Source organism: Pseudorca crassidens, chromosome 4, assembly GCF_039906515.1.
Source record: "Pseudorca crassidens isolate mPseCra1 chromosome 4, mPseCra1.hap1, whole genome shotgun sequence".
In the NCBI taxonomy this organism is placed as follows: domain Eukaryota; kingdom Metazoa; phylum Chordata; class Mammalia; order Artiodactyla; family Delphinidae; genus Pseudorca; species Pseudorca crassidens.
The window spans coordinates 29,840,232-29,855,919 of record NC_090299.1 but is presented as its reverse complement, the minus strand read 5'-3'; the positions used below and the strand labels follow the sequence as shown (position 1 = coordinate 29,855,919).

At 37.7% G+C, this 15,688-nt stretch overlaps 1 pseudogene; it reads left to right on the top strand.

Moving 5' to 3' along the window:
• The first annotated feature begins 2,288 nt into the window (after positions 1-2,288).
• On the top strand, positions 2,289-3,200 carry LOC137223491 (small ribosomal subunit protein uS5 pseudogene; annotated as a pseudogene).
• The last annotated feature ends 12,488 nt before the right edge of the window (positions 3,201-15,688 follow it).

Below are 15,688 nucleotides of genomic sequence, written 5' to 3'. Positions count from 1 at the left end.
GTGGCTCATGAGCTTTCGGTGGTGGGTGATGAAGGGTGATGGTGATATGCTGAAAGAAATCAAAATTCTTTGTTTTGGTCAGGAATGGTAGCTTGGTTTGATGTATACTAGCTAATATTTACTGAGGGCTCAGGCTGCACCAAGCAGTATCTAAGAACTTAAATGTATTTACTTATGAGGGAGGTACTTTTACTAACCATGTTTGATAGATAAGGAAATTGAGGCAAAGAGAGGTTAAGTAACTTGCCTATAGTTACACAGCTAATTAGTGATAGAGTAAGATTTATATCTAGCTACTTTAACTCCAGAGCACATGCTCTTTACTGTTTTGCTACACGGCCTCCAAGGGCATAACCATAACCAGGAGGAGGCATTATAGGCTTACGTCATTCAGGTTACTTTGAAGCGAGACTGTGTCCCAGCAAAGAAGTTAAGTGAGGAATTGGATTATCTTCTGGTGAATTCAGTCAATCCTATTTGTCAACCCATCTATTTTGAAACAGTCAAGTTGTTGATGATGGTGTCTAAGTCCTCAATTACTGTTTGTTTGGGTTTTTTTCACCTGGTTTTCTAAATTCTCCACTTCATTGTATTGATTGAGTTTGTAACCAGCTAAAGAGAACCAAAGTGCAGTGATGCAAATGAAGTAGGCTGGATCTAACCTTGAGCGTATTTCTCTTTGCCAACGTGGAATTTGGAGACACGTGTGTAACTTTAATTGGGAAAAAGTTGGAGTCAACATGACCCTCAGAGATCATCTGGAGATGAGGAACCTGAGGATCACTGAGGGTCAGAGACTTGCACAGGATCACACACAGTGGTTCACAGAGGGGCTTCAAGGGAACCTAGGACGCTCGCTTTCTAGAACAGAGCTCTTTCCACAGTGGTGCCCTGTGGCCTGAAGAAGCTGAAAAGTAAGAGTGAAGAGTAACAGCTCTGGTGACAAGGCATTTGCTGACAAAGAGGCAGAATGCAATAGTGAAACTGTCCTATTAGAAGTCTCCTGGGCCATTCATCCAGAGAGAGCCCTCGGGGAGGAATACGTTTGCCTCACATTTTCTCTTTGGTACAATAGATGCCTGACAATGAGGTGGCTGGGGCTGGTTAGGATGGTGATAATGACAAGTTGGCAACCAAAATAAGAATAACCCAGATTTATAACTTGAAACCTGACCCAAACCACAGTGTAAAACAAGGGACTCTCAAATGCCAAAGACCTCAAGGGAGTTGATATCTCGGGAAATTAGGCCAATCTCCTCTTCATATGTCTAAGTCTTTTGAAGAGATCATGATACTGTAATCCTACCTTTGACAGTTGTGGAATAGTTCAATTGTGATTGATTTAAAGTCACAGGAAAAGTATCCTATCTCTAAAAATTAATTTAAAACGTCACAGCCCAAAAGACTAAACGTTAGTATCTCATGTTTCTAGGCACATAAATATTTACTGACCAAATAAGCGTTTGCTCTAGCCAGTACATTACATCCCTGGCTAATCCTTATCTATTTTTATGTGAAATAAAAATTTTTAATTATGATCAAAACACTTCTTTTAAGTTACTTAACAAACATTTAATTAAATAACTGCTGGTTAGTATCATTTGCATAATAGTTTTTGGACTGCTTTGTACAATTTCTTTAAAGTCTTGACTAGGTTTTTGTTAATAGTGAGAACATAACTGATGCCTTAAGGTTTACATGCCTCTAATATTCTGTACAATTAAGTTTCTGCTTTTCTATTCAGCTCACCTTGTTAGGTGGGGATAAACTATCTTGTACCAACTTAACGGGAATATTGCAGAACCAGTGAGGAAATGCCCCAAGTGCTTTGATAATCTTACTTGTGTGTGCCTGGAGATATTCATTAAAATGTCTTTCGTGAGCGGCACGTAAGTGGGTTTTTAGTCTTTGAAATAAGCTGATTTTCAACTTGATCATGTAGTTAAATTCAGCTTCATCTTGAAATGTAAGTATTTTAGAGTAGAAAAAATGGGAAATTTCCCCCACTAAAAGAAACTATGACTCCTTGGAGAAATGCTTGATTCTGGGTCTGGGTCAGGAAAAGCTCAGGTGAGCTTGGGACTTCCTGTTCTGCCCAAAGGAGAGGAAGCTCCCAAAGACGTCTGAGGACACGCCAAAGGGACACAGCAGCCGTTCTAAAGGGTGCCCACTGCCTAAAGACGCGATGCGTTGAGCAGCCAAAAAAGAATAATGACTACAGTTGTTGAAACATGTGGAAAATATAAAAAATCCATGAGTTCATTGCTTTTTTTCCGTAAAAGCACCAAATGGCAGATGCCGCCGGTGCTACGGGAGGCCCCGGGGGCCCTGGAATGGGAGGCCGCGATGGCTTCCGCGCAGGCTTCTGCAGCGGGGGCCGGGGCCGGGGTCGCGGTCGGGGCCGAGGCCGAGGCTGCGGAGCTCGCGGAGGCAAGGCCGGGGACAAGGAGTGGCTCCCCGTCACCAAGCTGGGCCGCCTGGTCAGGGAGGTGAAGATCAAGTCCTTGGAGGAGATCTATCTCTTTTCTTTGCCCATCAAGGAATCTGAGATCACTGACTTTTTCTTGGGGTCATCCGTCATGGGGGAGGTTTTGAAGATCATGCCTGTGCAAAAGCAGAGCCGTGCTGGCCAGCGGACCAGGTTCAAGGCATTTGTCGCCATAGGGATTAGAATGGACGTGTTGGTTTGGGTGTGACGTGCTCTAAGGAGGTAGCCATTGCTATCAGTGGGGCCATCATTCTGGCCAAGCTCTCCATCGTCCCCGTGCGACGAGGCTACTGGGGGAACAAGATTGGCAAGCCCCGTACCGTCCCCTGCAAGGTGACTGGCCGCTGAGGCTCTGTGCTGGTGCGCCTCATCCCTGCCCCCAGGGGCACTGGCATCGTCTCAGCCCCTGTGCCCAAGAAGCCACTGATGGTGGCTGGAATTGACGACTGCTACACCTCTGCCAGGGGCTGCACTGCCACGCTGGGCAACTTGGCCAAGGCCACTTTTGATGCCATTTCCAAGACCTACAGTTATCTCACTCCTGATCTCTGGAAAGAGACGGTGTTCACCAAGTCTCCATATCAGGAATTCACTGACCATCTTGTAAAGACCCGCACCAGAGTTTCCCTGCAGAGGACTCAGGCTCCAGCTGTAGCCACCACATAGTTTTCTATAGGAAAAATAAAGTGAATGAAGCTAGTTTAAAAAAAAAGATCCATGAGTTCATAAAGAACGAATAAAAGAAGAGAGCCAAAGGAAAAAAGAACCTCAAAACTCATCTGTCACCTTTGGAAGTCACTGCTGTACCAGGCTGATACTCTGATAATCATCATTTAAGGAAAGAATTAAGGATTTATCCTACCTTACCTGTATAGTTTCCTACATAAATTGTATTTTAGAGTACCCAAATTGCCTGAATTGATGAAGAGTGATTATTTTTTCTTTTCCATTATAGTTTATTCCAAGTTATTGAATATAGTTCCCTGTGCTATACAGTAGGACCTTGTTGTTGATCTATTTTAGATATAGTAGTTTGTATCTGCTAATCCCAAACTCCTAATTTATCCTCCTCCCCCCTCAACCACTTTCCCCTTTGGTAACCATAAGTTTGTTTTCTATGTCTGTGAGTCTGTTTCCATTTTGGAAATAAGTTCATTTACATCAGTTTTAAGATTCCACATGTAAGTGATATCATGATATTTGTCTTTTTCTGCCTGACTTCCTTCACATAGTATGATCATCTCTAGGTCCATCCATGTTGCTGCAAATGGCATTATTTCATTCTTTTTTTATGGCTGAGTAATATTCCATTTTATCTATATCTGTATCTATATACCACATCTTCTTCATCCATTCATCTGCTGATGGATATGTAAACTGTTTCCATGTCTTGACTATTGTAAATAGTGCTGCTGTAAACATTGGGGTGTATGCATCTTTTCAAATTAGCATTTTCTTTGGATACATGCCCAGGAGTGGGATTGCAGGATCATATGGCAACTCCATTTTTAGTTTTTTAAGGAGCCTCCGTACTGTTTTCCATAGTGGCTGTACCAATCTACGTTCCCACCAACAGGGTAGGAGGATTCCCTTTTCTCCACATCCTCTTCAGCATTTGTTATTTGTAGATTTTTTTTAACATCTTTATTGGAGTATAATTGCTTTACAACGTTGTGTTAATTCCTGCTTGTAGATCCCTTAATGATGGCCATTCTGACTGGTGTGAGTTGGTACCTCATTGTAGTTTTGATTTGCATTTCTCTAATAATTAGCAATGTTGAGCATCTTTTCATGTGCCCATTGGCCATCTGGATGTTTTCTTTGGAGAAATATCTATTCAGGTCTTCTACCCATTTTTCGACTGGACTGTTTGATTTTTTGTTATTGAGTTGTATGAGCTGTTTGTATATTTTGGAAATTAAGCTCTTGTCAGTTGCATCATTTGCAAATATTTTCTCCCATTCTGTAGGTTGTCTTTTCATTTTGTTTATGATTTCCTTTGCTGTGCAAAAGCTTATAAGTTTGATTAGGCCCAATTTGTTTATTTTTGCTTTAATTTCTATTGCCTTTGGAGATTGACCTAAGAAAACGTTGGTATGATTTATGTCAGAGAATGTTTTGCCTATGTTCTCTTCGAGGAGTTTTATGGTGTCATGTCTATATTTAAGTCTTTAAGACATTTTGTGTTTATCTTTGTGTAGAGTGTGAGGGTGTGTTCTAACTCCATTGATTTACATGTGGCTGTCCAGCTTTCCCAACACCACTTGCTGAAGAGACTGTCTTTTCTCCATTGTATGTTCTTGCCTCCTATGTCCAAAATTAATTGACTGTAGGTGTGTGGGTTTATTTCTGGGCTCTTATTCTGTTCCATTGGTCCATATGTCTGTTTTTGTGCCAATACACAAATGTGTCTTTATTACTGTAGCTTTGTGGTATTGTCTGGAAGGGTTATGCCTCTAGCTTTGTTCTTTTTCCTAAGGATTGCTTTGACAGTTCTGGGTCTTTTGTGGTTTCATATACATTTTAGGATTATTTGCTCTATTTCTGTGAAAAATGTCATGGGTAATTTAATAGGGCTCACATTAAATCTGTAGGTTGCTTTGGGTAATATGGCCATTTTAACAATATTAATTCTTCCAATCCAAGAGCATGGGATATCTTTCCATTTCTTTGAATCATCTCCAATTTCCTTTATCAATGTTTAATAGTTCTCAGCATATAAGTCTTTCACCTCCTTGGTCAGATTTATTCCTATGTATTCTGTTTTTTTTGAGGGGGGGGATGTGATTTTAAAACGGATTGTTTTTATGCATGCGCAGGACTGCAAGGACTCCACCCCCTCCCTGCAGACCAGAATCCTATAAAGAAGCCCCACCCATGGCCTGTCAGGAAGAGCGTGTCCTCGAGAGCTCAAGCTTGCACTACTCCATTCTTTGATTGAAAAATAAAGCTTTCCTTTGCTTCTGCACTGAAAAAAAAAAAAAAAAAGGATTGTTTTTACTTTCCCCTTCTGATGTTTCATTGTTAGCATAAAGAAGTGCAACAGATTTCTGTATGTTAATCCTGTATCCTGCTACCTTGCTGAAGTCATTTATCAGTTCTAGTAGCTCTTGTGTGTAGTCTTTAGGCTTTTCTGTATAGTGTCATGTCATCTGCATGTAGTGACAATTTTACCTCTTCCCTTCTGATTTGTTTTTATTTATTTTTTATTGAAGTATAGTTGATTTACAACGTTATGTTAATTTCTGCTGTAGAACAAAGTGACTCAGTAATACACATATACACATTCTTTTTTATGTTCTTTTCCATTATGGTTTATCCCAGGATATTGAATATAGTTCCCTGTGCTATACAGTAGGACCTTGTTGTTTATCCATTCAATATGTAATAGTTTGCATCTACTAACCCCAAATTCCCAGTCCATTCCTCTCTAAACCCCACTCCTCCTTGGCAATCACAATCCTGTTCTCTATGTCTGTGAGTCTGATTCTGTTTCATAGGTAAGTTCATTTGTGTCATATTTTAGATTCCACATGTAAATGATATCATATGGTATTTGTCTTTCTCTTTCTGACTTATTTCACTTGGTATGATCATCTCTAGGTCCATCCATGTAGATGCAAATGGCATTATTTCATTCTTTTTTATGGCTGAGTAATTTTCCATTGTATATATATACCACATCTTCTTTATCCCTTCATCTGTCAATAGACATTTAGATTGTTTCCATATCTTGGCTATTGTGAATAGTGCTGCTATGAATGTAGGGTGCATGTATCTTTTTGAATTAGTTTTGTCTGGTTATATGCCCAGGAGTGTGATTGTTGGATCATAGGGCAACTCTATTTTTACTTTTTTAGGGAACTTCCATACCGTTCTCCATAGTGGCTGTATCAATTTACATTCCCACCAACAGTGTAGGAGGGTTCCCTTTTTTCCACACCCTCTCCATCATTAGTTATTTGTAGACTATTTATTTATTTATTTATAACATCTTTATTGGAGTATAATTGCTTTACAGTGGTGTGTTAGTTTCTGCTTTATAACAAAGTGAATCAGTTATACATATACATATGTTCCCATATCTCTTCCCTCTTGCATCTCCCTCCCTCCCACCCTCCCTCTTCCACCCCTCTAGGTGGTCACAAAGCACCGAGCTGATCTCCCTGTGCTATGTGGCTGCTTCCCACTAGCTATCTGTTTTACGTTTGGTAGTGTATATATGTCCATGCCACTCTCTCACTTTGTCACAGCTTACCCTTCCCCCTCCCCATATCCTCAAGTCCATTCTCTAGTAGGTCTGTGTCTTTATTCCTGTCTCACCCCTAGGTTCTTCATGACCTTTATTTTTTTTTTCTCTTAGATTCCATATATATGTGTTAGCATATGGTATTTGTTTTCTCTTTCTGACTTACTTCACCCTGTATGACAGACTCTCGGTCCATCCACCTCACTACAAATAACTCAGTTTTGATTCTTTTTGTGGCTGAGTAATATTCCATTGTATATATGTGCCACATCTTCTTTATCCATTCATCTGTTGATGGACACTTAGGTTGCTTCCATGTCCTGGCTATTGTAAATAGAGCTGCAATGAACATTTTGGTACATGACTCTTTTTGAATTATAGTTTTCTCAGGGTATATGCCCAGTAGTGGGATTGCTGGGTCGTATGGTAGTTCTATTTTTAGTTTTTTAAGAAACCTCCATACTGTTCTCCATACTGGCTGTATCAATTTACATTCCCACCAACAGTGTAGGAGGGTTCCCTTTTCTCCATGCCCTCTCCATCATTTGTTATTTGTAGACTTTTTAATGATGGCTATTCTGACCAGTGTGAGGTGGTACCTCATTGTGGTTTTGACTTGCATTTCTCTAATAATTAGCAATATTGAGCATCTTTTCATGTGCCTATTGGCCATCTGTATGTCTTCTTTGGAGAAATGTCTATTTGGTTCTTCTGCTCATTTTTATTTTCTGTTATTTTAACCTTTGTGTTATCAGCAGTAACAAATTAGAAAAAATCTCATAATAGGAATCCTTCACTAAAAACTTCATTGTGATAAAATTAGTATCAAATTAATCCATTCTTGATTGTTTGTTTAAAAAAATCTCAAACCTTTTCAGCAGTGGTCACTAGTGTTGTCAAATATTACAAGGCTTCTTAGGCCATAACCAGTTTTGGACTTCAAATATTTCAATAAGAAATATGGAGGGAAACAAAGTGCTTTTTGTTATTGTTGGAATTTTGTTTATTCTACTTCCATATAAAATGTAACACATAAAATCATGGTAGCTGTAATCTGTAGAAATTGCCATAATGTACGTGACATTTTACTTCTGTTCATGGGCTAAATAGTCAGCACAAGGGTGCTTTATTTTATTTTTGTGTAATGGACAATTTGAAGATTCCTTTTTATCTTTATCAAATGTAATTGAATTTATACTTCTGCTAAAACAGAGATGGATGGATAAAATTCTATCTTTATACAATGAAAGCCATATGGTCTTTTCAGTGAGGGGGAACAAAAACACAACTTTAGAGTTTCACACAGGAAAACCACATTGGATCAAGTAGACCTGACTGACCTTTTTTTCCTGTCCTTTTTTATCCTTTAGTTTTTATTTTATATTGGAGTATAGTTGATTAACAACGTTGTGTTAGTTTCAGTACAGTAAAGTGATTCAGTTATACATATAGAAGTATCTATTTTTTTCCAAATTCTTTTCCCATTTAGGTTATTACAGAATATTGAGCAGAGTTCCCTGTGATATACAGTAGGTCCTTGTTCGTTATCTATTTTAAATATAGTATGTTGAAGAGAAGTGGTGAGAGGGGGCATCCTTGTCTTGTTCCAGATTTTAGCACTTTCAGCTTTTCATCATTGTGTGTTATATTGGCTGTGGGCTTGTCATAAATGGCTTTTATTATGTTGAGGTATGCTTCCTCTATACACACTTTGGAAAGAGTTTTTATCATGAATGGATGTTGAATTTTCTCAAATGCTTTCTCTGCACCTGTTGAGATGATCATGTGGTTTTGTTGTTTCTTTTGTTGATGTGGTGTATCACATTGATTGATTTGCATATGTTGAACCATCCTTGTGAACTTGAGATGAATCCCACGTGGTTGTGGTGTATGATCTTTCTTATGTGTTGTTGGATTCAGTTTGCTAGTATTTTGTTGAGAATTTTTGTATCTATATTCATCAAAGATATTGGCCTGTAACTTTATTTTTATTTTTGTCTGGTTTTGTCTGGTATTTTTGTCTGGTTTTGGTATCAGGGTGATGGTGGCTTCATAGAATATCTTTGGGAGTATTCCCTCCTCTTCAATCTTTTGGAAGAGTTTGAGAAGGATTGGTAAAACTCTTCTTTGTATGTTTGGTAGAATTCACTTGTGATGCCAGCTGGTCCTGGACTTTTGCTTTTAGGGAGTTTGTTTTTGTTTTCGTTGTTTGTTTTTTTGTTTTTGTTTAATTACAGATTGTACTTCACTTTTGGTGATCTGTCTGTTCAAGTTATCCCTTTCTTCTTGATTCATTTTGGTGCACTGTATGTTTCTAGAAAGTTGTCCATTTCTTCTAGGTTGTCAAATTTATTGGCATATAATTGTTCATAGTATTCTTTTTTGTATTTCTGTGGTATTGGTTGATATTTCTCCTTTTTCATTTCTTATTTTGTTTATTTGGGTGCTGTCTCTTTTCTTCTTGGTGAGCCCAGCCCGAGGTTTGTTAATTTTGTTTACCCTTCGAAAGAACCATCTCTTGGTTTTATTGACTTTTTTCTATTTTTTTTTTTTTTACAGATTTTTAAAAATTTTATTTATTTTATTTGATTTTTTTGGCTGCGTTGGGTCTTTATTGCTGCGTGCAGGCTTTCTCTAGTTCCAGAGAGCGGGGGCTCTTTGTTGTGGTATGCAGGCTTCTCATTGTGGTGGCTTCTCTTGTTGCAGAGCATGGGCTCTAGGCACACAGGCTTCAGTAGTTGTGGTGTGCGGGCTCAGTAGTTGTGACACACGGGCTATAGGGCGCGCAGACTTCAGTAGTTGTGGCGCACGGGCTTAGTTGCTCCACTGCATGTGGGATCTTCCTGGACCAGGGATCAAACCTGTGTCCCCTGCATTGGTATGCAGATTCTTAACCACTGAACCACCAGGGAAGTTCCTCCTATTGTTTTTTAAATCTCTATTTTGTTTATTTCCTCTCTGATCTTTATTATTTCCTTCCTTCTGCTGACTTTAGATTTTGTTTGTTCTTTTTCTAATTATTATAGGTGGTAGGTTAGGTTTTTTATGATTTTTTCTTGTTTTCTCAGGAAGGCTTGTAGCACTATGAACTTCCCTCTAGGAACTGCTTTTGCTGCATCCCATAGATTTTGTATGGATGTGTTTCAATTGTCATTTGTCTCAAGGTATTTTTTTAATATAAATTTATTTATTTATTTTTGGTCTTTGTTGCTGCATGCAGGCTTTCTCTAGTCACGGTGAGTGAGGGCTACTCTTTGTTGCAGTGTGTGGGCTTCTCATTGCGGTGGCTTCTCTTGTTGCAGAGCACAGGCTCTAGGCATTCGGGCTTTAGTAGTTGTGGCTCATGGGCTTGGTAGTTGTGGCTCGCGGACTCTAGAACACAGGCTCAGTAGATGTGGTGCACAGGCTTAGTTGCTCCACAGCATGTGGGATCTTCCCAGACCAGGGCTTGAATCCATATCTCCTGCATTGGCAGGCTGGTTCTTAACCACTGTGCCACCAGGGAAGCCCTGAAGGTATTTTTTTAAATTTCCTTTTTGATTTCCTTGTTGACCCATTGGTTTTTTAGTAGCATATTATTTAGTCTCCATGTAATTGTTTTTTTTCTCATTTCTTTTCCTGTGGTAGATTTCTAGTTTCATGCTGTTGTAGTCAGAGAAGATGCTTGAAATAATTTCTATGCTCTTAAATTTGTTCAGGTTTGTTTTGTGCCCTAGTATGTGGTCAATCCTAGAGAATGTTTCATGTGTGCTTGAAAAGAATGTGTATTCCGTTTTTTTAACATGTAATGTCCCAAAAATATCAATTAAGTCTAACTTTTCTATTGTATCATTTAGGATCTCTGTTGCCTTACTGATTTTTGGTCTAGAAGATCTGTCCATTAATGTGAGTGCATTGTTAAAGTCTCCTACTATTATTGTATTCTCAACAATTTCTCCTTTTATGTCTGTTAGTATTCGTTTTATGTATTTGGTTGCTCCTATATTAGGTGCATATATGTTGATGAGTGTAAAATCCTCTTCTTGTATTGATCCTTTTATCATTTTATAGTGTCCTTCATATTTCTTTACAGCCTTTGTTTTAATGTCTATTTTGTCTGATATGAATATTGCAACCCCTGCTTTCTTGTTATTTCCCTTTGCATGAAATATCTTTTTCCATCCCCTCACTTTTAATCTATGTGTATCCTTTGCCCTAAAGTGGGTCTCTAGTAGGCAGCATGTTGTAGGCTCTTGTTTTTTTTATCCAGTCTGCCCCTCTATGTATTTTGATTGGAACATTAGTCCATTGACATTTAAGGTAGTTATTGCCATTTTAAACCTTGTTTTCCAGTTGATTCTGTTTCTTTTTTGTCCCTTTCTTTTTCTTTTTTTTTTGTGCAGTTTGATGATTTCCTTTTATGCTTATATTCTCTTCTTTTTGGTTTTTGTGAATCTATTGTATGTTTTTGATTTGTGGTTACCCTGTTTCTCAAGTATATTAACTCCTTCCTATATCTGCTTACTTTAGACTGATACTCATATAGGCTCAAACACCTTCTAAAAAAAAAGAAATCTACATTTTCTTACACTCCTCCTCCACATTTTATGATTTTGATGTCCTCTTTTACATCTTTATGTTTATCCTTTTGCTGTTCCTTTTGTTATCATCACTTTCACAAATAGATTTTTTCTTTTTGATCTGTATACTGGCTTATTTAAGTGATTTACTTTCCAACTGTGATTTCCTGTTTTCTATATCTTCTTGCTTCTTTTCTATTTAGAGAAGACCTTTCAATATTTCTTTTAGGATAGGTTTAATATTGCTGTATTTTTTAGTTTTTGCTGGTCTGAGAAATTCTTTATCTCTCCTTCTATTCTAAATGATAATCTTGCTGTGTAGAGTATTCTAGGTTGCATACTTTTCCCTTTCAAGACTTTGAATATATCTTGCTACTCCCTTCTGGCCCACAGTTTTTCTGTAGACAAATCAGGTGATACCCTTATGGGGGTTCCATTGTAACTAACTCTTTGTTTTTCTCTGCTGCCTTTAGAACCCTCTTTATCTTTAACTTGCCATTTTTATTATAATGTGTCTTGGTGCAGGTCTGTTTGGGTTCATCTTGTTTGGGACACTCTGTGCTTCCTGTGTCTGGATATCTGTCTCCTTCTTTAGGTTTGGGAAGTTTTCAGTCATAATTTCTTCAAATACATTTTCAATCCCCTTTTCTCTTTTTCATCCTTCTGAAATCCTTAATATGTGTAGATTGGCACACTTTATATTATCCCATAGGCCTCTTATATTGCTTTCATTTTTTTCATTGGGTGATTTACATTATTCTATCTTCCAGATCACTTAGTTGATCTGCGTTATTCATTGCCTTTAGCTCAGCTTTCGTCTCAGCAAACAAATTTTCTAATTTTTCTTGGTTCCTCCTTACAGTTTCTAGTTCCTTTTTACAGTAATCTACATTTATGTTGATAGCTTTTCTTAATTCCTTCAGTATTTACATTACCTCCTTTTTTTCCCATGTAATTAATTTTTTTTATCTTGATCTTTTGTTAGCACTTTTATGAATTCATCAGTTTTCCATTAGAGTTCTGAAAATGCTTATTCATTCAGTTCATCAGTATAGTCAGTTACCAGAAACCTGTACTTTTCAGAGTCTTTTCCATGAATTCCTTGTCAATGAAATCCTTTTATAGGAACATTTTTGTAAAAGCATCAGAGTACACCCAGAACTGTCTGTAAATGACAAAAGACTTAAAAATGACCACGGTTAAAGATTTGATGAAAGTTCATAATAATACAATTGACAAGGAAATTTAGTTATTTCTGAGATATACATTTTAAATTAATAACTAGAATTATGACTCATAACATTATACCAGAACATATAAGATTTATAGAAATTTCATGTAATGTCTGAAACATTTATATTAACATATTTCCATACAAATAACCCAAAGAAAGATTAGTATTTGTTTTTTTGTTTGTTTATACTGCAGGTTCTTATTAGTCATCAATTTTATACACATCAGTGTATATATGTCAATCCCAATCGCCCAATTCAGCACACCGTCATCCCCACCCCACCGTGGTTTTCCCCCCTTGGTGTCCATATGTTTGTTCGCTACATCTGTGTCTCAACTTCTGCCCTGCAAACTGGTTCATCTGTACCATTTTTCTAGGTTCCACATACATGCATTAATATACGGTATTTGTTTTAATCTTTCTGACTTCACTCTGTATGACAGTCTCTAGATCCATCCATGTCTCAACAAATGACACGATTTTGTTCCTTTTTATGGCTGAGTAATATTCCATTGTATATATGTACCACATCTTCTTTATCCATTTGTCTGTTGATGGGCATTTAGGTTGCTTCCATGACCTGGATATTGTAAATAGTGCTTTGATGAATATTGGGGTGCATGTGTCTTTTTGAATTATCGTTTTCCCTGGGTTTATGCCCAGGAGTGGGATTGCTGGATCATATGGTAATTATATTTTTAGTTTTTTAAGGAACCTCCATACTGTTCTCCATAGTGGCTGTATCAATTTATATTCCCACCAACCGTGCAAGAGGGTTCCCTTTTCTCTTCATCCTCTCCAGAATTTGTTGTTTGTAGATTTTCTGATGATGCCCATTCTAACTGGTGTGAGGTGATACCTCATTGTAGTTTTGATTTGCATTTCTCTAATAATTAGTGATGCTGAGCAGCTTTTCACATGCTTCTTGGCCATCTGTATGTCTTCTTTGGAGAAATGTCTATTTAGGTCTTCTGCCCATGTTTGGATTGGGTTGTTTGTTTCTTTAATCTTGAGCTGCATGAACTGTTTATATATTTTGGAGATTAATCCTTTATCCGTTGATTCGTTTGCAAATGTTTTCTCCCATTCTGACGGTTGCCTTTTCGTCTTGTTTATGGTTTCCTTTGCTGTGCAAACGTTTTGAAGTTTCATTAGGTCCCATTTGTTTATTTTTGTTTTTATTTCCATTACTCTAGGAGGTGGATCAAAAAAGATCTTGCTGTGATTTATGTCAAAGAGTGTTCTTCCTATGTTTTCCTCTAAGAATTTTATAGTGTCCGGTCTTACATTTAGATCTCTAATCCATTTTGAGTTTATTTTTGTATATGGTGTTAGGGAGTGTTCTAATTTCATTCTTTTACATGTAGCTGTCCAGTTTTCCCAGCACCACTTATTGAAGAGACTGTTTTTTCTCCATTGTATATCTTTGCCTCCTTTGTCATAGATTTAGTTGACCATAGGTTCGTGGGTTTATCTCTGGACTTTCTATCTTGTTCCATTGATCTATATTTCTTTTTTTGTGCCAGTACCATATTGTCTTGATTACCATAGCTTTGTAGTATAGTCTGAAGTCAGGGAGTCTGATTCCTCCAGCTCTGTTTTTTTTCCTCAAGACTGCTTTGGCTATTCGGGGTCCTTTGTGTCTCTATACAAATTTTAAGAAGATTTGTTCTAGTTCCGTAAAAAATGCCATTGGGATGGGCTTCCCTGGTGGTGCAGTGGTTGACAGTCCACCTGCCGATGCAGGGGACACGGGTTCCTGCCCTGGTCCGGGAAGATCCCACATGCCGCGGAGTGACTAGGCCCGTGAGACATGGCCGCTGAGCCTGCGCGTCTGGAGCCTGTGCTCCGCAACGGGAGAGGCCACGACAGTGAGAGGCCCACGTACCGCAAAAAAAAAAAAAAAAAGAAAGAAAAATGCCATTGGTAATTTGATAGAGATTGCATTGAATCTGTAGATTGCTTTGAGTAATATAGTCATTTTCACAATATTGATTCTTCCAATCCAAGAACATGGTATATCTCTCCATCTGTTGGCATCATCTTTAATTTCTTTCATCAGTGTCTTCTAGTTTTCTGAATACAGGTTTGTCTCCCTAGGTAGGTTTATTCCTAGGTATTTTATTCTTTTTGTTGCAATGGTAAATGGGAGTGTTTCCATAATTTCTCTTTCAGATTTTTCATTATTAGTGTATAGGAATGCAAGAGATTTCTGTGCATTAATTTTGTATCCTGCAACTTTACCAGATTCACTGATTAGCTCTAGTAGTTTTCTGGTGGCATTTTTAGGATTTTCTATGTATTGTATCATGTCATCTGCAAATAGTGACAGTTTTACTTCTTCTTTTCCGATTTGTATTCCTTTTATTTCTTTTTCTTCTCTGCCATGGCTAGGACTTCCAAAACTATGTTGAATAATAGTGGTGAGAGTGGACATCCTTGTCTTGTTCCTGATCTTAGAGGAAATGCTTTCAGTTTTTCACCATTGAGAATGATGTCTGCTGTGGGTTTGTCGTATATGGCCTTTATTATGTTGAGGTAGGTTCCCTCTATGCCCACTTTCTGGAGAGTTTTTATCATTAGTGGGTGTTGAATTTTGTCATAATCTTTTTCTACACGTATTGACATGATCATATGGTTTTTATTCTTCAGTTTGTTAATATGGTGTATCACATTGATTGATTTGCGTATATTGAAGAATCCTTGCATCCCTGGGATAAATCCCACTTGATCGTGGTGTATGATCCTTTTAATGTGTTGTTGGATTCTGTTTGCTAGTATTTTGTTGAGGATTTTTACATCTATATTCATCAGTGATATTGGTCTGTAATTTTCTTTTTTTGTAGTATCTTTGTCTTGTTTTGTTATCAGGGTGATGGTGGGCTCATAGAATGAGTTTGGGAGTGTTCCTTCCACTGCAATTTTTTGGAAGAGTTTGAGAAGTATTGGTGTTAGCTCTTCTTTAAATGATAGAATTCACCTGTGAAGCCATCTGGTCCTGGACTTTTGTTTGTTGGAAGATTTTTAATCACAGTTTCAATTTCATTACTTGTGATTGATCTGTTCATATTTTCTATATCTTCCTGGTTCAGTCTTGGAAGGTTATACCTTTCTAAGAATTTATTCATTTTTTCCAGGTTGTCCATTTTATTGGCATA